At 36.0% G+C, this 22,844-nt stretch overlaps 1 protein-coding gene across 2 annotated transcripts in view; it reads left to right on the top strand.

The window, feature by feature from the left end:
• Positions 1–22,844, top strand: part of LOC122798799 (ATP-sensitive inward rectifier potassium channel 12-like) — a 561,148-nt gene that overhangs the window by 14,006 nt on the left and 524,298 nt on the right. The gene's annotated exons all lie outside the window — the stretch shown is intronic.

Here is a 22,844-nt window from a genome sequence, read left to right as displayed (position 1 = left end):
ACACAGGCACACACACACACACACACACACACACACACACACACACACACACACACACACATGCACACACGCACACACAGGCACACACACACACACACGCACACACATGCACACACACGCGCACACACACACACACACACAGTGGCACACACACACACACACACACACACACACACACACACACACACACACACACACACACACACACACACACACACAGGCACACACACACACACACACACACACACACACACACACACACACACACACATACATCAACATACATCTTACATCTCTTCAGTTGACAGAACATCTCCTGTGTCTCTTATTTTTTGTCCCTACCCTTACAAAACATGGATCCTTATGGTCAGTCAGTAATGGCAGACACTAGGGTTTCATTCTTCTTTTTGTTGGTAAGGTACAAGCCTGTGGCTCTATTCACTTTTTAAGTGAGTCCAAGTACTACTTTTAAGTATTTTTCTGGTGTCATCTAGTGTTCCTTCTAGTTTTGCCCTGAAGCCTTCCTCCAAATGGACACACTCCGCTCCACTCAACTATATCTGATTTACAGACAGCTCCTGCAGTTGTCTCATATCAAACCTGTCGTGGCTTCTGAGCTTCTCCAATCAGTGAATAATGCCACACATTAGAGTTTCACATTTCTTTTATAAAATAAAAAATACTGCTATACTAATTGTTGTGTTAGTGTAGTGGGTTACAGCTCCTGGTTAATAAACTAAGTGTTCAGGGTTCAAAGCTTTTTCTCCCCCTTTTACTTCATCCTTGCTGTGTAGTGATGTTGCAGATGTCTGTTACAGTGTTAGTGCTGAAGTTAATGTTCAAATCTTTTTAAATGTCTTTAGAGTACATTACATAGAGTACCACAGGTGTCCAGTGTCCCCCACCCCACATTTTTCATGTTGCAAATCTTTATTGTTTTTATTTATTTATTTATTTTAGGACCTTTAAGGCATACTGTTAAGAGGAATCCCTAAAGTCTTGTGTCTGCCCCACCAATGTCTTTCATGCTGCAAAACTTTTTTTTTCTTAAGTGCCATTAAGGCATGGTGCCAAAGAGTTTTCCCTGTTGTCTAGCGTCCCCACAAATATTTCAGGATTTGCTGATTACTCTAGGAGACCCCCCCCCTCACACACACACACACACACACACACACACACACACACACACACACACACACACACACATGCACATTCTCATACACATGCACAAATACACATATGCACACACATACACGTGTACACACACACACACACACACACACACACACACACACACACACACACACACACACACACACACACACACACACACACACACACACCTCACCCCTCCCACCTAATGGTTGTAATGGTAGCCCACCACAATGCTGCACATCTTCATGTTAAAGTGGTAGGGCTGTCTTTTACCTGGAAATGGTTACTGCAAGGTGTATGTGGCAACCTTTCTGAATCAGTCCTATTGTGTGCCACTTTGTAATACATACAGCTGTTGTTCACATACTAGGTCATTTGTTACTGAGTTAGTCTATGTTCTTCTGTTTCTGAATGCATTTTTTACACAATATGATAATGGCACTAAACACTGCATAAGCATTGAGAACCATAATAACATCAGGCCACTGATGTCTTTATTGTTATATGGTGGTAAAAGTTTCTGAACATGCTAGTTGCTTTTATTTTTCAGTTATACAGAAGTGAAAGCATTTAGTCACTTATGTAAAGCCCAAATGCAACATGCATTAACAATGGCCATGAGGAACACAGAATAACTGATGATTGGAATTAGATTTAAAACTGATTGACTGCAGTAAAAATGGAAGTCATGTTGCAGTTTTGAAATTACAATATGCATTTTAAAGACTAGATATCATACAGTCCATTTTATATGAGATTCTTGTTTTAATCAACAGTTTTGCATAGTCACACTGACCGTACTGATTGTAAGGGTTTCAAGGTCCTTGAATTATGACTCTGGATACATTCTAGAATTTTCAGTTGGTTAGTTCTCAGTACTATAGTGCACTTATAGCTTTCTTCAGAAACACAGCCCTAAAAAGCATGTAATATTTAGAACTCAACATGATTTCGTTTCTTAGAAGTGCACTGAATGGCATTTCATTATTTTGCTGAGGTTAAAGCAGAAGATGTTTTGTGCTTAATCATTCTTTCCGACTCATTGCAAGTCAAAATCTAAGTTACATTCGGAAGATATTTCTTGTTATTTCATTCCCACTGACCAGTCCTTTAAAATACAATTATATTGACAGAGGCTTAGAAACTGAAAAATAAAAAAGTGTTTTGGCTGTAGTAATGCCCCTGCATCACTCTAAATGGTGAGACTGGGAGGGAGGTTAGCTAAGACTTCTTTATTGCTGCACATTATGATGCTGTATTTGTTCCTTTTCTTCTATGTCCTATCTCCAGTGAGTTAAAACTGTAGTATATTGTATGCAAGGATTCTTTGTCTAGATCTTAAGATGACTGAAATTATTTATATCAGCTTTAAAATTTGCTAGATGCAAGCTCTTAATAGTGAATATATATTTTGTTGTATAGCTGACTAATGTACTTCAGTTTCATTAGAGAAAGAGAGAAAGAAGAGAAAGAGTGAGAACACAGTTTAAAATGCTGTATTGGTAAAATACTATTTTTATGTTTTTATGTCTGTGCATTAGTATTTCATTTGTTGCAGGTGTGCTTTATTTGAGGTTGAGGTACTTGCCAAAGATGGAAAATGCTAATCTTATTTTTTTCAAATATTTATTTCATCCAAGTCTGTGTGATCTCTGAGTTGGTATATGTAGAGACTGGGGGGGGGGGGGGGTGAGGAGAGATCAGACCACCATTTTGTGGAGATTTTGGGGAGATGCTGAAGGGCACAGCCTCCTACAAAAATAAATTTGTAATCTTTCATTTTGTTTTCCACAGAAGTGTCATTATTACAATTAGACCCAATATTTTGTGTCTCAGCTAAGAAGAAACATGATAATTTGCAGTAAGTCTGTGTGCATATATGTGCGTGTGTTTGTACATGTGAGTGTATGTGCAAGAGAGAAAGAGGGAGAGACTGGAGAAGGGGGTTCCAGCTAGAGAACAACACTATAACTGGCCACTGTTACTTGTTAAAATAAGAAACATGGTAATAAATCTCTTTGCAGGAACTTGTAATTGGCAAAATAAAATATCAATATTCACTGACAGTTGTCTCAGGAGCTACTCAAAGAAAAACTGTAATTGATGCACTCTGGCTTAAGCCAGTGAAGGAAAAAGAATGTCAAAATGGCAGCTAATTGTGTGGATACAAAGTGCATTCTAGGTAGAGGCTGACTCAGCTTAAAAACAAAATAATGTCAGAATGACTAGCCTCCCGAACATGACATTTTGTGGTAGAGCAAATTACAAAAATAATTACTGATTAGAATGACGTCAGTAATGGGAGGCATTTATACTGCAAATGATATCAATGTATGAACAAACATGTAAGTTGTTTTTTAGTTTCTGGTAAATAACTTTCCATCTCCTCAGATACCCAGTGTGATGCATTTCTTACCCAAGTTCCAGACAGTGTATTTTGTTGGACTGTTTCTACTTTATATCAAGACAAAGAGCATGGTTTCAGTTTATTAGCAAATAAAGACTGTATTGTGGAATATTAGTTGTTGACAGCTATTCCTATATTAAGGTATTTCAGTTGCAATTTTCTAGTTTAGATGTAAACCAGAAAATATTTTATTTCTAAATATCAGGCCACTTGTACGATCATACATGGGGCAGGTTTTAACTCAAACGTTGCTTTCAGCCATGATTAAGATCATTTTATTACATTATCTTTAACCGATTTATAGAGTATGCACAGCTTTATTTATATGTATTTATCATCTATGTATTCGCTCCTTTGCTCAGTAAATAGTTGGTTTGATCTATAATGGGACTGTTTCAATCACAACCAAGAATTAAAGGAAATGGAAGATTCAGGATGCTTAGACGACAATACAATAAGCAAAGAACGATGAAAAGCTTGACTACTGTCACAGAAAATGTCATGCAGAATGCAATAGTTAGGGCTAAGAGATGTTGGCAGTGCTTTTATACATGTCCCTGTGTCATTTCACATTACATATATGATAGCAGGTAACAAGGGCTGGCTTCCAAAGGATTGTTCGATTGCTGACATTTGCATTAATGCTACTGCTTCAGATATAGCTGCATTCTCTATTATGCTCTGCAGTGAAAAAAAAAAGAGTTGTTATCAGGGTTAAGTGCTTAGCCATGATACAGACCAACTGCTGAAGCTTTCATGTTTGGCCTGGACTTTGATGGAAGTTGCATCAGAGGAACTTCAATTTTATTAAGATGCCTTTAATGAAGCACTGATAACAATGGTTAAAACAGAAAAGCTAGAATGCATATAATAAATAGTCCTCTCAGTAATCAGCTAATAAAACCACTGCAATCAGGGCAAGAACTGAAGGAAGAAAACTGATACACGAAATGGAGATGCTGGAAGAATTTTATTGGAAAGAAAACTGCTTTCCAAGCAAAAATAAATGCTGCATCTATCTTCTGCAGTGCAGACGTGGAGGTAAAGAGCTATGGACCACTTGAGACATGTGAATGGTCAGTAAATATTTTGACAGATTTGCCTCTGATTTATTATTTATTTGTTGATTTATTTGTTCACTGGCTAAGAGAACTGGTCCAAGAACATTTTTCATCAATAGTGCATGCCAAAAGTAGAGAATTGTGCAAATCAAGAACGTGGGACAGACTTAAGGGACATCTTTATAAAAATTATACTGGGGTTAAATCATTATTAGTTTGCATCCATAGTAGATATCAGGAAAGCAATAATTTATAAGATAAATATGAGATAAAACAATAGCTGTAGAACTAAATGTAAAATGTTGAAATTACAAGTCGTTAGTTTGAAAACAATGCTGCAAACTATATGAAATGGTAAGTGGTTAAATATATTTTTTGCACATTTTAGCTCCCTGCAGCTGGACACCAGGTCTGCTGCATCTGATTTGACCTCTAACAGACTAACAATGTTCAGGGCCAGTGAGGAAACTGAGGCACCTGAGACAGAATTATACTTCTGTATTTCCCCCTATATTTCCCACGCTGTGCTCACTCAACAATACCCTGTGGGCAGCTCATGCAATGATTGGCAACTGTCCTCTACCCCTCACTTCCACAAGGAGCTACTATTGTCCAGACTGGCATGTCCACCCACAAGAAATGCACATATGTTGTTGGTTCCCCAATTTCCACCAGGGAAATCAATAGCACACCTGTGTCCCAGCCATGCATAGCTCACCCCTTCAGTGAAGGCTATGCTCATCTTCCCTGTCTGCACTTTCAAGCAGTTGAGCAGCTTTTAAACTGGGGTCACATGAGCTGTAGGCAGGGCTTTATTCATTTATGCTACCAGTACAGGCTTGGTTAAATATGTTTTTTACTGAGCAGTTACAGAGCAGGGAAGGAGTAACTATGGTTTTACTGATGGCAGAATACTAACGCCTTGGAGTAATACGAAGAAGAATGAGATGAAAACATTCAGGATGAGTGTGGTATGGTTTAGTCAGGATCAACACAGACTATAGAAAAGCCTTTATTTTAGAAGTATTCATGAAAATAAACATTTAGGATTAGTTTCATACATGCTTCTATCAATATACTACGTGCATCTTCCCACTACTGCATACCACAGTACCCCACTCACAAAACGAATAACATACTTCCCTCAATATATTATATGCATCTTCGCACTATGGTGTGCCACTGTACGCCACTCATAAGACAAATAACATGCTTCCCCTCAATATCTTGCATACATCTTCCATTTACTGCATACCACCACACTCCACTTGTGAAATGAATAACTTGCTACCCTTAAATGTATTACATATATATTCTCACTGTTGCATACCACAGCACACCACTGGTGAATTGAGTGACATGCCTTACTCAAGATACTATATACATTTTCCCACTAATTCATACAACGGCACCCTGCTCGTCAACTGAATCCATGCTTTTCTCAATATCCTACATACATTTTCACCCCTCCCCTAGTGTCCTTCGGCATAGAAGCCTGTGGAGTCCACTGACTAATCTACAGCAGTCAGCAGTCATACCTGAGTGAATGATGAGAGAAAAGCACACAGTCGTAATGTGACAGCCCCAAGCTTCACTAAATGGGTGGCTGCGTACTGCCTAGAGTTATACTGTGGTATCATGCTTGTGTTCTCTGAACCTTCTTCACTTATAGTGACAGCTCTAGTCAGTATACAGGTTACAGATCTCAGATGGTACCACAGAACTACTGTTACTATTCTGCAGTACTTTGTTCCTACACCTGCATGATGCTATAGAAACAGCTCTGCATGCATGCTGGGAACCTACTGAGGATGCAGTTTAGTCTGGTGGTTGTAGCAGCACAATGTAAACATCAGAAATTATGCTGTGTGAACCTGGAGCAGGCTAAGCAGCATTCTTTTGTTCATTGACTTCACTTAGAAATGAGGTTTGGATTGGCAGACATTTCTTGAATAAATAATATAATTCCAGCAGTTTCTTAACACTGTTATGCTTCATCTTTATAGGTACCTGCTACTGCCATTTTGATAGTCACACAATGCACAAGATACAGTTAGGGTCCTTAGTCTCTCAGTTTAACAAATGTTTGGTGAATCCACTGCCTGTTTATTTATTGGGTGGCTTATTTGTTCATATTATTTTAATGTGTTTAGTTAAGTATATAGCTGTGAGTTGCATAGCTTGGGTGTAGAAGTTATAGGACTTAGGCAGACCACAGTATGCTCAAATAGTTTGATCATAATTTGTTACTTTAGTCACAGAATGTAATATAGCTAGCAAATGGTATAGGTAGGCTTTATAGGTTTTTCACTGAAAGTCTAGCATAGATAATTCTGAATTAACAGCTTGAAAACTGATGCCCTCACTGTCACATTAACCACAAATTATGCAGACATGAGAGTATAGTGCCCTTTTTTGAATATTTTTGAAAGAGACACCATACAATATGCAGGGTCCATTGAAATTGTTTGCAATGGTATTAACACCTGGAATGCAATGTAAAAGAACATGCCCTCTTACACCATCATTAATTTATACAGAACTGAATCACATCAATGCAGTTTAACTGTACGCAGTTTAATCAATTATTACAAGGAATAAACTGTATATGTGACAGTAGAAGCTATATTCTTTGATTTTAATCCAATACAAACTTGCATTTGTTAGCGCTCCTTACTTTTTCTTTTACTTTGTTTCCTTTTCAGCCGCTGTTTTGCTTTTAAATGTTGGAAAATTAAATGGAAAGACTGATCTTAAAAGTGTATTGTCACGATGTCCAAAGCAAATGTAAATAACTAACCCTTAACGATGGGAGTAATCTCCTTACCGTTTACTATATCAAACATTACAATGTTTGATGCAAAAAGTGCGATTTTTATAGTTAACTTTGTTGATAAGCACTGTCTCTTGAAAATTTGAAGTCAAAACTCCTGAGATGACATTATGATTGACTGAACCCAAAAATGCATCACTGCCTATATTTGTGTATAAGCTACTTTATGTAACTGCTACTATTTTTCCATGCTTAAGTGTGCCAATAGAGGAGTTTTATGCCCTAATAATACAATGTATTGGTTCCCTTTTGAAATGCCAGCACTAGTGCTGAAAAACCAAAAAAAAAAAAAAAAAAAAGACCAAAAACACAGAAGAAAAGTGAGTCTTGAAAATTGAAAATGGCTGTTCTCCTTAAAACTCCTTTTTGTGGAGGGGGAAGCCCACTCTTCACCCCCTAACTTGTATATACCAACTACGAGATCACCATACCTTTGAGAAAAGGGAATACTCTGAGAAAAGGCATCTTGGACTAAGTGTATAGAAGTCTGTACTTTTGGCCATTCAGTACCCACTATAAAGGGACTAATTTTAGTGAGTCCTGACATTTCAAATGGTTACCCAGTTTGTCAGCTATGTCTCACAGGTAGAACATCTCACACTGAAAATAAACATGTGCAGATTTATTAGTGAAACAATAATGTAAATAGCTATTCCTCTAAAGAACTAGGGTGTTTTTATTGCCCATGATGCTTTGTTGATGTATCTAAATCATTGCCAATACCTAAGATGACATCATGTTGTGGTGTTGGTTGTAAGGAAGAACTATGCTGGCTGAGACACTATAGCATCAAAATATGTTATAATCTTTCCTTTGCTTTCAAACCACTTGCCACTTTAACATCAAGAATATATCCAGAAATGAAATGAAACTAAAATATTACATGTGTAACTATACACTTTAGTGTATTTACATACTCGCATTGTTTGCAAAGTGTGACCAATTACTTTCCACATTTGCAAACAGATGTGACAAAAAACAAACTGATGATTCAGCTTTGGAAACAAATGTATAGCCAGTAAGCTATGTGGGTCAGAGTCAACTGTCATGCATGACCACACAGCTAATGGACTGAATGAACTGACAGCCCTGTTTTAGGTGGAAATGTAGCATAGTTTAATTCCTTAATGGTGATTCAGAATTTTGTGTTCTTGTGTTGAACAGCGTCATTCAAAGTAGCCATACAAGCTATTGTTTTCAGCTGCTATATGCAGAAAGTCCAAGAACTAATACAGCTTTTTTTGGCTTACTTTGTATTTGGGTTCATATATTAGTATTTTCTTAGGTTGCTGCCTGGTGTGCAATGCTTTATTCAGATGAAGGAATGATGTTGCCACTGTCCCTAGTCAGTTTACCTGATGTAACTGTAGCTAAGTATCTATTTCTTTTTCCTCAAAATTTTGAATCATCAGTAATGGAAGCAAAGGCAGAGAAACATTCCCTTTCCCTGACACAGAGAGGTAACATACTGACGACCCCTAAACCAAAGTTTGTTTAATGGTCCAGGTGATAGAAAAGCTGGCCAGAGAGGGCAGGACATATTATGTGACCCATCCTAAGGGGTAGTGCACATTCCAATGCTTAATGAAGGCTAGATGTTGCGAGGCAAAGAAAACGGCTGAAGGGAAGCACCTACTTAAGCATATAAGGTAGTCAGGAAATACCCGATGGTGGAGGTGTGTAAAATGGCAGATGTCTAACATAGTGAGATTTGATTTTTCCTTTTGAAAGGTAAGGGGATTTTAGAGGTATAAGAAAACCCTGCTGACTGTGTAAATGATAGTCTCAGCTGGAGACCAATGGTCAGCATAAGCGAGAATGAAATGATGAAAAAAAAACATACAAAAGAAAATGGCATGGGACTGCAGTATTAATAATTTAAATTGTTTGAAATAAATTATCAGAAAGCAGTGGTAAATAGTTGGTGTTAAAACTGTAATGTTGATTTTTTAAAATAACATTGTTCAATGCAACAAGAAGACTTAATTTTTGGTATACACAGCTTTTTGTTCACTCAGCATTAATCCAACTTTGGGAGGTGGGAGTTGAGTGATAGAATCTGGAGCACTGTCTCTACACATGTCAGGGTCTCTTTGAGTTTAAACTTTTCTACAGTTGTCCCATCCTCCAAGATGTATGATATGCCACAGGGTCAGGCATAAAACTGAGCAAATGTGACCACTGGCAACCACGTGTATTCGCATCTCCCATGGTTATTTCTCTATTGCTGATACAAAAACTCTAGTCTTTTTTAACAGGCTGCCAGAAAATGCAAATACGCAATCTTCCCCTGAGAGAAGTGCCCTGGATTTTGATAACTCATTCCCACTAATATAGTGAGCTTGTCCCCTGGCACAAAGCTGCTAGTGTAACACAGGTCAGCAAAAGCAAAACCTTATAATTTTATACTGTATGTGTTATTGTCTCGTCACCATTAGAAATACTAATTAAATATTGTTACTTTAAATAAAGAGATGCTTACAGTATCATTTCATAATAAACAATGTTGATGATTTTTGCAAGCCTTTCTATAGCTCTCATATTACTGTTTTTAGTAGCCATAATACACACATAGACACACAGATAGACACAGACACACACACACACACACACACACACACACACACACACACACACACGCACACGCACACGCACACACACACACACACACACACACACACACACACACACACACACACACACACACACACACACACACACACATTTCTTGAAATGGTCTGTGCTCATCCAGAATATTTTGCATTGCTAGTCTCTTACATTTGGGGTAAATGCCACCATAACTCTCTCACATAACCTATACCATTTAAAATTGATCCATCTAGTGGGCATGCCTTTTGGCAGGATTTGTTGGTAATGTCAGATCGACAGTATTGTATCAATCAGTGTGCTCATATATGTTTTATAATGGTTTAGAATTCCTACATGCTGGAGAAATATAGAATAGCATGTCATCAAAAAGACATTCAAAGAAAAAAATACTAATTCTACATTATATCTCACTATGAATACTGCTGGTTTGCTAGAAATGTAAATATATGATCATATCCAGATATGGAATGTGTGGGAGTTTTTAAAATTCTATTTTCTGCATGAACAGAGTGGAACGTGAACATAAAACACCTGATCAGATGTGCCTTGGTATTAGGGAAATGAGCACTGATTTCTCCCACTCCTTCAGCAAAGCCCTGCTTTCAAGAGAGAATTTTCCTTGCTTATGTTGCAGTGAAAGGTACACCATGCAGTGTGCTTACTGGTGCATGATTTGCAGAATATGTCTAACATGATGTGTATACTTTCTTTTTCAACAAAAGTATTTAATTTCTCAGAATGTTATGGGTATTCAGAGATACATTGCTCTGTTCCTCTGAATAAAAAAAGATTCCATAGGTTGTGCTGTACTCAATAAACCTCAAATCAAAACATTGAAAACTGCCAAGTGCTGACATCAGAACTTAACAGTAATATCATGGGGGTGAGTGACTTGAAGCTTTCTAGTGACATAAAAGTTGTATTTTACAGAATTACATCTCTTTTAGATGATAGACATAACCATTCCCCAAAGAAGAGCCAAGGTGATAGTATTCTCACATAATAAAGTGACGGTTCTGGTAAAAATGTTGTCAAGAAATTCAGGTGCTTAATTGGTTGGTTGATATACCTCGGTCTCTCTGTGCCTGTCTGTGTATTAGTCTGTGTATCCTTCTAGCTTAAGGCTGTAAAGTACAAGATGACAGAATAATAATAATAATAATAATTTCCTCTTCTTTTGCTTGCTTGACATGTCAGTAAATCAAAAACAATTAGTGAAAAAGCATAACTTGGAAGCATTTCATTGAAACGAAAATTGATTTAAAAGGAGACATTTCCATAACTTGTATCATTGATCATTTCGGGAGTCAAACATTTTCCTTTGGGGAGTTTAGTCATTATATTGGTAGCCCATATGCATTTAAATCTAAATTCCGGTAATCACTGTGCTGTGTTGAACTGTGTCATTTTCAAAGTATACCATAACAAAATGTGTTTGTGGTATAGATTTTACAGAGGAATGCTGTCGGTTGTCAGTTTGGCATCACTCATAGCTAAACAGCGCCATCAGCGAGCAAAGCTCACCTTACAATAAAATACATCATAAAGTGTTCCTTAACGGTAAAATATCTATTAGCTGAAAAGACAAAGAGTTTATTGGCATTTATAAGTAAAAAAATGAATGAAATAATTATTTTCTTCTAATTACAAAGAATGATTGCTTAGATGTGACTGGTTACTGACAAAAGTGCAAGGGTCAACCTTTCAAATCTTATTACATGTCTCAATCTTTTATCTCAAAAATTAGAATGACACTTGAAATGAATCAGTACTAACAACATAGATCATTGACATTTTAGTGTAATGGCATAATTCAGCTAGTTAATAGAATAAAATATTAATTGTTAGCTGCAATTTCTGAAAATAAGAAACATATTAATATGTAGTGCCATTCAGCAGTCATACATTATATTTCTTTCTGATATGTCATATAAACAATAATTTTATAAGGTGCAGGCTTTATAGTGTGCTGCAGAAATAAATATTATATAAGTTTTAGAAGAAAATTCTAACATAAAATCAAGGATGTTGTGAAACTGTGGTGAAATTTAAGAGGTATGTTTTATAAATATTCAGAGACCATATCATTAATTTTATTATTTGTAGGTGGTTGGGCAATACTGTTTCCAGTGTATTTCCCCAAAATAAACCCATATGCCAGTGTTAAAGTAAATTAATTACCATAATATCAGTGCATACAGTACCAATATGCAGCAAGTATAAACTGTCATCATCCATTTCTATGTAGGTCAGTGCTACTTAATACTAATGCTGCTTAGCTCATTAATCTTGGAAAGCAACATATGAAATCTGAGCCATCTTAATTAATCAGCTGGTGTCACTGTGTCCTGAAACTCTCTAACTAGTGCTTTTTAAACATTTAGCAATTTTAAACAAACTCCTGAGATTTACTTTTGGATGCAAGTTATGTTTTTGCTACAATTTTACACTAAATATACATGTAATTGCACAGTTCGATATAAAGTACAAAGAAGTTTCAGCCAGATGTGTCTAAATCAACCATAAAATACATAAGATGAAGTGGCTACATGTCATTTTGATTAAAAATGCTTGCAAAACATTTATTTAAAATCATAATTAACAAATGGCAGGAATCTAGACTATTTGCTGATTATTTCCTTTTTCCATGCTAGGATAATCTATGTACTGTATATACTTGTATAATAGTCGATCTCATGTAAAAGTCAACTCCCTACTTGTAGCCAAAAACATAATGCATTTTTCATAAACCTCATGAAAAAGTCAACCCCAGTGTTTTCAGGGCTCTCCTCCATCCCATTATACGGCCTAGTACTAGGCTATCGTGTACCATTACATTTTTTAAGTACAGCTCTGTTTTGCCAACGGTTGCTTGCAACTGAAAGAGCTGAGAGCCAATAGGATTGAATCATATCCTCTATGGCAGCAAGAATAATCCTTAGCAGAAACAGCGCATGCAGTACTATGCAGTTTCTGTTCATAATTCTTTAATAACCCATATTGTTGTCATATACAGGCTGAAGAGTTATTTGTTGTGAATATACATTTTTTAATGTAAAGTGTTTACTGTACATTATTAACAGTATCATGTAGTCTTTTTTTAAATAAAATATTATCAGTCTATTTTTTTGTTGCTGTTCTTACTGCTCTTCTGCTTTTATTTCATGAATTGCGTGTTGTAAAATAGAAGTCGATAAGCAGGCTGAGGTGCATTTGTTTGCAATAGGGAGATGCTATTATCATAAACTCGACGGTGTCTGAATAGTACCATAATGTACGTATAGTTACCTCAAACATTCATTACTGGTATAAGAAAATTGAAATTGAAGTGCTGGTATTTATCAATAAACTACAGGCCTAAGCTGTATGTATGGTAAGAGATTTAATATGATGAAGCAAGCTACGGTAAATGAATACTCTTGACAATAGGCTATGGTAGGGTTTGGTGATCATGCTTTTGAACACCGATAGGCTACTGATAAGTTATGGCACTAATTTATCTGTAATCCTGACTGTCTGCTGGTATGCCCATTAACATTTGCACTTGATATGTTACACTGGTAACTGGAGTATGGTACAACAGTATTGTTCTACCATAGTAGGCAGAATGGAAACAGTTATTTTGTGGATAAATATTTGATAGTGGCCATATTTCTTTTTCCTTTTCTTTATTATCTTATATAGAAATCTGACTCTTGTTTGTCCATTTTTTGTCTTGTGCCAAGCATGAAATTCATCCCTCTGAGAACTATACTCATGTAATAGCCGACCCTGAATTACAGCTTAAAAAGTCTCCAAAATTCAACTTTTACATGAGTATGTACAACAATTTGTTTTGTTATATTGCAACTGCTATTGCATATAAAAATGGCACTTAAGCTTTTGCAGTAGATAGTAAATATCATGTCTCCCAATGTTTCACAGAGATTGCGTTGTCTGTGTTCAGGCACTGAGATGGGGCATTACTGACTCCTGAACAAAGGAAGCCAAAGCATGTAATCAGTGCAGAATATGGTCATGAGAGCTACTGCTTATTTAAAAAAAATAAAGAGGTTTGTCAAGAATCTATGAAAGATGTAAGACATACAATAAGCAAAAGACAAGGATGCCAATACTAGATGTACATTGAAAGGACAATTTACCCAGCCTGTTTTAACACCTAATGTTAAGAAACAGCATTTCCTAAATGATCAACTTATTTTCCCAGCACTTGTAAGGCTCCTTTTTGGTCTGTTTCACATGAACTTTAAAAACCTTATTATTTTTGACTTTGATACCTTTTAATGAAATCTATTTCTATCAACCACTAACAACTTCAAGAAAAAATATTCCCCCTTCCTCTGAGCTGTCCATCTTGGATCTTACAGTTGCAGCCTCCTGTTTTTATATGCTGATTGCTTTATAAATATCTTACCTTATCAGATTCTGCTGAGTCCCAATGTCTGAGTCATACCCTACTTCCGCCTGCAGTATATGTCTCAAGCTCTTTAAATATCTCTTTATGTGGCTTTTGCTCCACACATTGTTCCCCAATCTAAACTGCCTCTGCCTCATTTCTTGCAAAGAAGAACTTGACAAAACTTTCATCATCTTTCTAGAGAATGATGCGCATATTCTGATTTCTCACAACTACAAAATGATGCTGTTGTCCCCCAAATGAAAATGGAGAACAACCCAAGAATACCAGGTCACAGGAAAACTGTAAAAAACAACTCCTTATTATAAGTAAACACTTTTATCTTAATCTGATTTTGATGAAGTTTTGGTTTACAAGATGAAATCACTAAATCATACTAAATCATTGCTTTTTAAATTTTTTTCTGTGACTTGGTGTTTTGGTTTCTTTTAAAAGATGAGATATAAATCAAATGCAATATTTTTACATGAAAACTAGAAACTAACTAATAGAGAGGACTGGAAATGTTATAGTTTATCACATGCTGTAGTAGTGAGCCTTACTTCTTCCCCTTTGACAGATTGGAGCATGATCCTTCACATTACAAGTTCTCTTGAGATCTCAGTAGCTCTCTGTTACAAAGTAATAGGGCACATAGGTCTCAACTTCTTTGCTCAAGAATTCTGGACAAAGCTAACAAAATCATGGAAAAATATAAAGTCAAGGACAGTTTGTAAATGTTAGTCTAATTTACTCTGAAAGTTAATGGAAAAGCAAGTTTTGCGCAAATATGAATTTATGAAAAATGAGTATGAATCTCTTATATCTGGCATTACTGATTGACTTTAATTTCCCAGAAAATCAAAGATTGTACAATGGATGCAGAAGAAAATATGAAGCAATGTGATGATAGGAGGTACTGCCAGCACAGCTGGCTGGAATTTTGCAAATAATTATACGTCATTTGTGAATATCAAGTCAACCACCAAGAACAAAAAACTGATGTGAAAAACAAGAAAAAAAAAAAAAAGAAAAACGGCTCAGGAAAAATGCCATCGTCCACAAACAAGTATTTAATAAAATCAATGTCCTTTAAAAACCAATGTTGTGATGGAAAAAAGTCTAAAATAAGCCAAAAAACAAGAATCAACAAATCCAAGTGTAAAGCGCTTTTCGTCTGTTAATATAAACAGACTTCTTCAGACAAATGCACTCTGTAAGTCAAAGGGAATTTAAATGCAGCACAAGTAGTCACATGACAGATGTTACTTAAAGTTAACTCTTTCAGAGTCAGAGCAGTGCTGACTTGCTTTTCACCTTTTAAAGAGAAAGACAATATGCAAAAATCAAGAAAACCTAACAAGTAATTTGAGTTAAACGCAGTGGTTCAATGTGTTTCATGCATTGCATTCTAGTTATTTTACACTCTACTTCTCAAAAGCGAGAAGTGTATATGTGTATTACTACAAACCAGGATGTTATATCAACGAGCATTAACATATAAAAACATACAAATATTAATGTTGAATGTGTTGTCAGTGCCTGTATGTGAAGTACTGAACAGGGCTACAGTTATGTCCCAGATGTATAATAAGTCTAAATGTTAAAAGGGTGCCCATACGTGTAACGCTATCGCACTACAACCCCCCCCAAACAACAACAATGTATTGAACCGTATGTACGGTGTGTATTTAATAACCTGTCCTGTCAAAACAGGGTAAGACACTTATTAAAACAATGTCATTAAATACTAAACAAACTACCTTAAAATGTACTGAAACACAACAAGTAATAGACACCTATCTTCTGGTTGGTCAAATGCAAAATATGCGCATTGGAGGACTGTGTACATTGAGTGCAAAATTGTACACCTAACATAACCAATTCTTAAGTTTAAGTATACAGGCGAGTGAATAAACTTCGTTCAATCCTGGTGGGCGGCATGCATCCAAACGTCACTGCCATAAAAGTTCTATCTTTTCTAAATTTACTGAACTGGAGCCACCTCTAAGCATAGTAGGGATTAAATTGTCCTGATCTTGTATTTGCTCAATAACTTTAAATTTAAATGAGTGGTTGGATTTTTCCATTTGTGAATATCAAACTGATTTATACAAGATGCTTGTTTTACAAATGTATTAGAACTTTATGTCATGTGTATATCAAACTGATTTGTACAGATGTTTGTGTTGAAAACATAATTGTAAAGTGCTTTGTTTGAAATCTAGCCACAGTGTGCCCTACTGGAGAGAACAGAAATATACATGCACTATTGTAACTGTTTAAATGTATATGTTTTAAGAGAGGAAACTGGCAGACAGGAGGTTAACTTCAGTCCAGCAAACTTTAAAGTATATCTGAAATTAAATCACTTTATGGGCTAGACCATAAAGATGCTATCTCACAGGTTTCAATGCAGCCAGAGACACAAAGTCTGTACTAGGAAGCTTTCTGTATTGTCTTTGAGGTGAACTAATTACTACTCTGGAAGCATGGAGGTATGAAATTGTTTTATGACTTCTAGCACCTGCCACAGATGTGAGCAGAAGCCCTTGTGTGTGTATTTCTACAGGTAGGTGTTAAATCCTGCCAGCTTCCAGCAGTGGGGATATGCATGGGAACTAGAAGTCAGATTACCAGAAGTGATGTCATTCTGCAAGCTATCCCAGAAGTAATATTTTAAATATTATTTTGAGAAGTCTCTTAGTGAGTGAGACTGAACATTCTGTATTCTGTCTTGCGCCTAACAACAAGAAGGACCATTCACCATATCATCTGCCTTGCTCTATTAAGTAAGTAGGGAATAGTATAATTCTCTTAGATTCAGTCAGGAATATAGTGAAGCTTAGATTAGATATTGCTTTTCTTTGTTTGTCTGAGCCTGTCCTTCAATATTATTTTAAGTATTTCCTGTGATTTTGAACACTGATGTCACGGAATATATGCTTAGTATTGTATTTTTCTTTTATTATTTATTATTAAATATATTTAAATCTTCCATTGTGGCTGATCTTTGCAGAGATATTTAAGTTTTGAGAGTACTTGCATATTTATTTGGTGACACTGTGTGGGCCATTCCTAATAGTTTTGCTCTTGGTCAAACTACCATTTGCATTAATATTAATTTCACTCAGTATATTGAGTACTCTTTGGACAAACAGATTGTTGGAGGACTTGGCTTGGAACCTTGGCTAAGGACTCAACTCTATAGCTGTGCCAGTGGGGAGTCTTACTGTAGATCTGGAGAAAGAGAGAGAAACCAGCCCCGGACTGACTGTGTTCCCTGTATGCTTTTAAGGGAAACTGTGCTTGATTGTGCTTGATGCAGAGAGCTGCATCTGGAGATACCATGTGTGTAACTGTTATCTTCTCATTGAACATTCCCCACAGGTACCAGTGGTGAGGACTGAGGCTCCCTGACTACTGGCCCAGAGGTGGAGGGTTGTCACAGGCAAAATCTAGGACAGTTTGCAAAAATCAGGGGTAGTTAGATGTATGTTGAATAGCTCAAAACAAGTGATTTTGTATGACTTATTTATACCAACTGCATAGCCACACAATATTGGCAAAGTAAAAAAAAGCCATGAAAAGAGGGACAGCATTCTTGGACAATCACTTCTTTCCACTAACATGTGTGAGCCATTGATTCTTGAAATTTCATGAAATGAAGACATATGGGTAAGCTCTGAGTCTCAGCACCTCACTGCAGAAAAAACACTGGATTCCTACATTCACCATTTTAGTGCAGCAGGACAAACTGTTTCACACATACTGTGTATTTACTTTTGGTACATGGAGTTGCAGAAAAGGAAAAAGGTGAGCTTTATTTTTGTTTTCAATTTTTTTTTTGTTCTCCAAGTTTCTGAGATTATGCGGTAAGTATAGATAGAGACTAGGTGGTATGGGGACTTGTCTTAACATCCGGGGTGTGCAGGGGGGCCCTTGACAATAACAAATAATATTTGCATGTTGTACTGCATTCAGGGTGTCAGTGCTTTAAGTCTGAAGAAAAAAATATAAGAAATTTTATGCTGCTCCCTGGAACATAGATATGATGCAATACCCTTTATTGGGTCAATGTAGGTTTTGTAATTGCTGAAGCTTTTGTGCTCTTATGAGCCCAAATGTCTGAGTAATTGTGGCCCAATAAAAGGTATTATGTCATGTCTGTGTTTGGGATTTAAAGGTTGTTTAGATGTTTTGTTGTAAAGTCTCATGTGAAGACTTTTATGGCATTTAATTAATCATTGTAAACCCAAGATAGCTTCTTTTAAAACTTGATTTGTGATGTCCTTCTGAAGGCAAGTGCAGTATCTTTGTTTATATACTTCTGTTTTAGGATTTGACATTTTCCATAATTCTGATTGTAAGAAGTAGCTGACAGCATTTCCCAGTATTTATCTCCAGCCAGTTTAGAACTTGTCCTTACATTTCTGCTCTTACTTATATTAGAAATTCCAGTGCCAGCTTTCTGATATATATCTTTAAAGTAAAGTGAAAGGTTAGAACTCACTTTGCTGGGCAGTGACAGCTACAGCCTGTTAACAGCACAATGTAGTCTTCTTTCATGTTAGAAAGAGAATAACTTTTTTATTATAGACCAGTTGATTGCCTTCCACACCCAGGTCTTGATACTATCCCCCTGACGTAATGCTTCATTGTTCGATAACAGGAACAGTGTGGGAATATGGGTGCTATGCTTGTTTTTCTGTTCAGTGAATTATATGCTACGTGGTCACATGGGAACAATGAAAGAAATCCCTCAATTACTTCTGCTGAGTGGTTCCCTTGTAACAGATATGTTATGGTCAGAAGTCACTATTCCTGTGTGTATCTGTGTTTGCGTGTGCATCCATATGTGTGTATGTGTATCTTACTTCTTTGCAATATGTCAGTTAATAGTTGACTGGCTACTATTTATATGAAGCTATTGTTGTTGCATGTTATTAAATCCAACAGATCACATGATTTTCTATGGCTTGTAATATTCCTCATGCACTGCCGCTTGCTGAATTATGTCTTAATCATACTTGCCTGAAGAGACATTATCTACCCTAAAATCTGTGCATGTAAAAGTGTAATAATTGATATTCATGGGAAAATGTTTTACTCAAGCCAATATCTGAGGTAGCTCACCTAAGCAACACAAGCCGTATATGCTTTTTCCTGACTATTTATACATAAAATCATTAAAATTATTTAGACTGAAGGTTCTAGCTATTTAGATTGCATTTCTTTTCTATTGTTTATGGAAAGGACTTTTTTATAATACAAACCTTTTGGATTACTTTACTGCTTGCATGTTTGAATTTTGTAATTTTTTTTCTTGCTTATTCCTTTATGATTGTTTAATTAATAAGATTGGTGTACTTACTTTTTTGTTTATTTGTGTTTATTTTAGCACAAACATAATTTTGTTTTTAGACGTGGACTTTATTTGCATGTTAAAAATATGAACATACTGTACGCTTCCCCAAAATAGATTTATTTTTCAACATTGCAATGAAAGCAAACAAAGTGATAAACTGCAAACTCTGCTATTTTGCGCAGAGATTTAAGGCCCTGAGCTGTTTGATTTCTTCCCCCTCCATTTGCATACAGTGTGATTCTGAACAAGGTGCTTAACCAGAGAGTGTGCTTAGATTGCCCCTGAAAAGGGGCACTAGCGCCCCGTGAGCTTCCTGGGTTATAAATGCCCACAAAAAAAAGGAGAGTAGTTTTGAGATGTACAAATTTTGTCATGTCATTTACAAATGTATTTGAAGTCTTTGGTTAAAACATTGAAGCATTACAAGTCATGGGTACCTGCCTGATGTGTTTGTTGATAACTGTGATATGGTATGACACTAAAAAAAAAAAAAATCCATATGCCACAAGAGAACCAATGATCATTCACTGTGTTATGCATATATGTAAAATATATCTGCAATAAAAATAAATGATAAAGTGTACATTTGTTCCTGAAATGCATTTGATCACTTCACAGACCCACTAAATTCATTATAGTTTCCGCTGAGTGAAAGCAACCCACGAACACACACACACACACACACACACACACACACACACACACACACACACACACACACACACACACACACACACACACTCCATGGTCACACAAACAAAGGAAATGGAATGTGCCGTGCACAGTGCAGTCACTGCTGGCATGCAAACAGAATTTGTACTGACAGTGATTTTTATTGAGAACAATGATTGGGAGTACACAGTAGAGGAGTTTAAATTAATAATCTGAATGTTCATCCATTTAGAACTCATTCCTCAACTAGTATGTTAGCAAAGTGAGAAGGTATTTGAAACTCCTCATAATTTCCATGAAGTCCAATAACTATTCACAATATTTTGAAATAGTTGACTGAAGACTTGAAATGTCATAGTATCACTTATTCACCCTGGTATGCTAACACTGTCTACCCATCCAAAAGCTACAGTTTTGCACTCAAAATCCTAGGTAGTTACTAACACTATGGCAAACCACAATGTCTCAAACTATGGAAATTTAAACATGACCTATATAAAAATAAATTCCTGAATTTCAGCATTTGCTTGAGGGCAGTGCTTCAGGGAGCTGAACAGCTTTAAATTATAAGATAAACTCTGAGACTGCAACAATTTGGAGAAAAGTGCATCTTTACTCAGTTTTGTCAACTGAAAAAAAAAACAAGTTTTCCACTGATAAGGGGATTTTTCAAGAAACAGACCATACAAGATTGTATTACACGCTGAAGTATCTCAGCTAAGTACAATGCTGTCATCAAAGTGACCGGACTTATACATAAAAACAAAACGGTACAATTCTGTGACAGTGCAAGTTTATTTAAAACATCTTTCCATTTGATGGACTCGCATGTGAAATAATGATGATGGACAGTGCTTATTACAGTTAGACTGACATGTCATCTATTCCACTCTCTGTATATGGAACAGTTTATGTCCCAGTTTTCTGATGTTTACTTGTTTGAAACTCAACAGATGACATGGTGTCTATTTGATTCAGCATTATAGCTATGTACAGCTGCTTGTAGCCACCTTATAATTAGTTAATTCCATTACGTTGCTTTGGTCAGTTCACAAGTAATTACCTCATTGACATTTTCATTTTCAGACTGCCATCTCTTATGAAATCATCAGTTGCACACTCAACTTCCTTCCCATATACTACCTCTGTAAGCTCAACAAATGGGACTTCTGTGCTTGTCTCAGCATATAATTACCTTCACTTACAGACAGCTCTGTGTTATGGCTCAGGATATAATACCACTAAAGAACTAGGATTCAGCTGTAAATCAGCTGACATTATCAGTCTCTCTTTGTATGTATGCAAATGATATGCTTATTTTACAGTTTAAACATAATATTGTACAAAGCTTCATAGGTCTCTTTTTTAAGTTTATATCCAGTAATTGTAATATTGACACTTTAAAAGAGAGTTAGTTTACTTATTTTAGAAATGTTTCAAAGCTGTATCTCACTCTGCTAACTAATGATACCATTACAGTAATGTATGGTCTTCAGAATGTTTCATGTGTTGTACCTTTAAATGGTGTCATGATTAAAAATGGGCTCTTGTTTAAACTGATGTACAAGGTTAACAAGTGCATAAATACATAAATTGATGTACCATAAAAAATGAAATATTATAAGTCACTAAACTATACTTTGATATTTGGTATCGAAAGGCCCTTAAACACTAATAGAAATGCCTGTTAAAATATGTAGCTGTTCAACCCTGTTAAAATATGTAGATGTTCAACCCCGTTTCAAACATTTTTTTATCTATTTTTATATTTATGCTAAAGGACTTTGATACAGAATGATAAAGATTACATGCTTAGTCTGGTCTACCACATCTGGAGAGAACACAACTTAACGTGCCTCATAGTTTTTAAACTTGCTTTGTACAATATTATGTTTAAACTTGTATGGTATTAATGTAAAATAACAATGCACTTCCCAATCATATTTAAAATGCTCAACACACTTTGATGTAATGTAGTTTTAAGTAACTTAGAGTTCATAATTTAGAATTTACAAATTCACTGTTATTACTTTTATATGAATGGAATTTTGACTATGTCACAAGTGATAATTGAATAATTGTGTCTGAAAAAAAAACTTCTTAACAGGAACAGAGCAGTTCTTTTTCAGCAATTTAAATCAACCTGTTATAAATATATCTACTTGTAGCTTTTCTGTTACTCCCTGAAAATATCTATAGGACTTTCATATCTAGTATTGCAGAGCTTTAGATCTTCCTCTGGTAATGGCCTACTTAGAGTTCCAACTCTGGGACCCAAATCCCTCTTTTGTGAGAGGTAAACATGTCTTTCTCTGTGGACTTACATCCTCTCTTTTAATCAC

This window comes from Protopterus annectens, chromosome 1.part0 (genome assembly GCF_019279795.1).
Source record: "Protopterus annectens isolate FY-2018-M chromosome 1.part0, PAN1.0, whole genome shotgun sequence".
Taxonomy (NCBI): Eukaryota; Metazoa; Chordata; order Ceratodontiformes; family Protopteridae; genus Protopterus; species Protopterus annectens.
The sequence above is the reverse complement of the archived record's forward strand: the minus strand, read 5'-3'. Positions and strand labels throughout refer to the sequence as shown.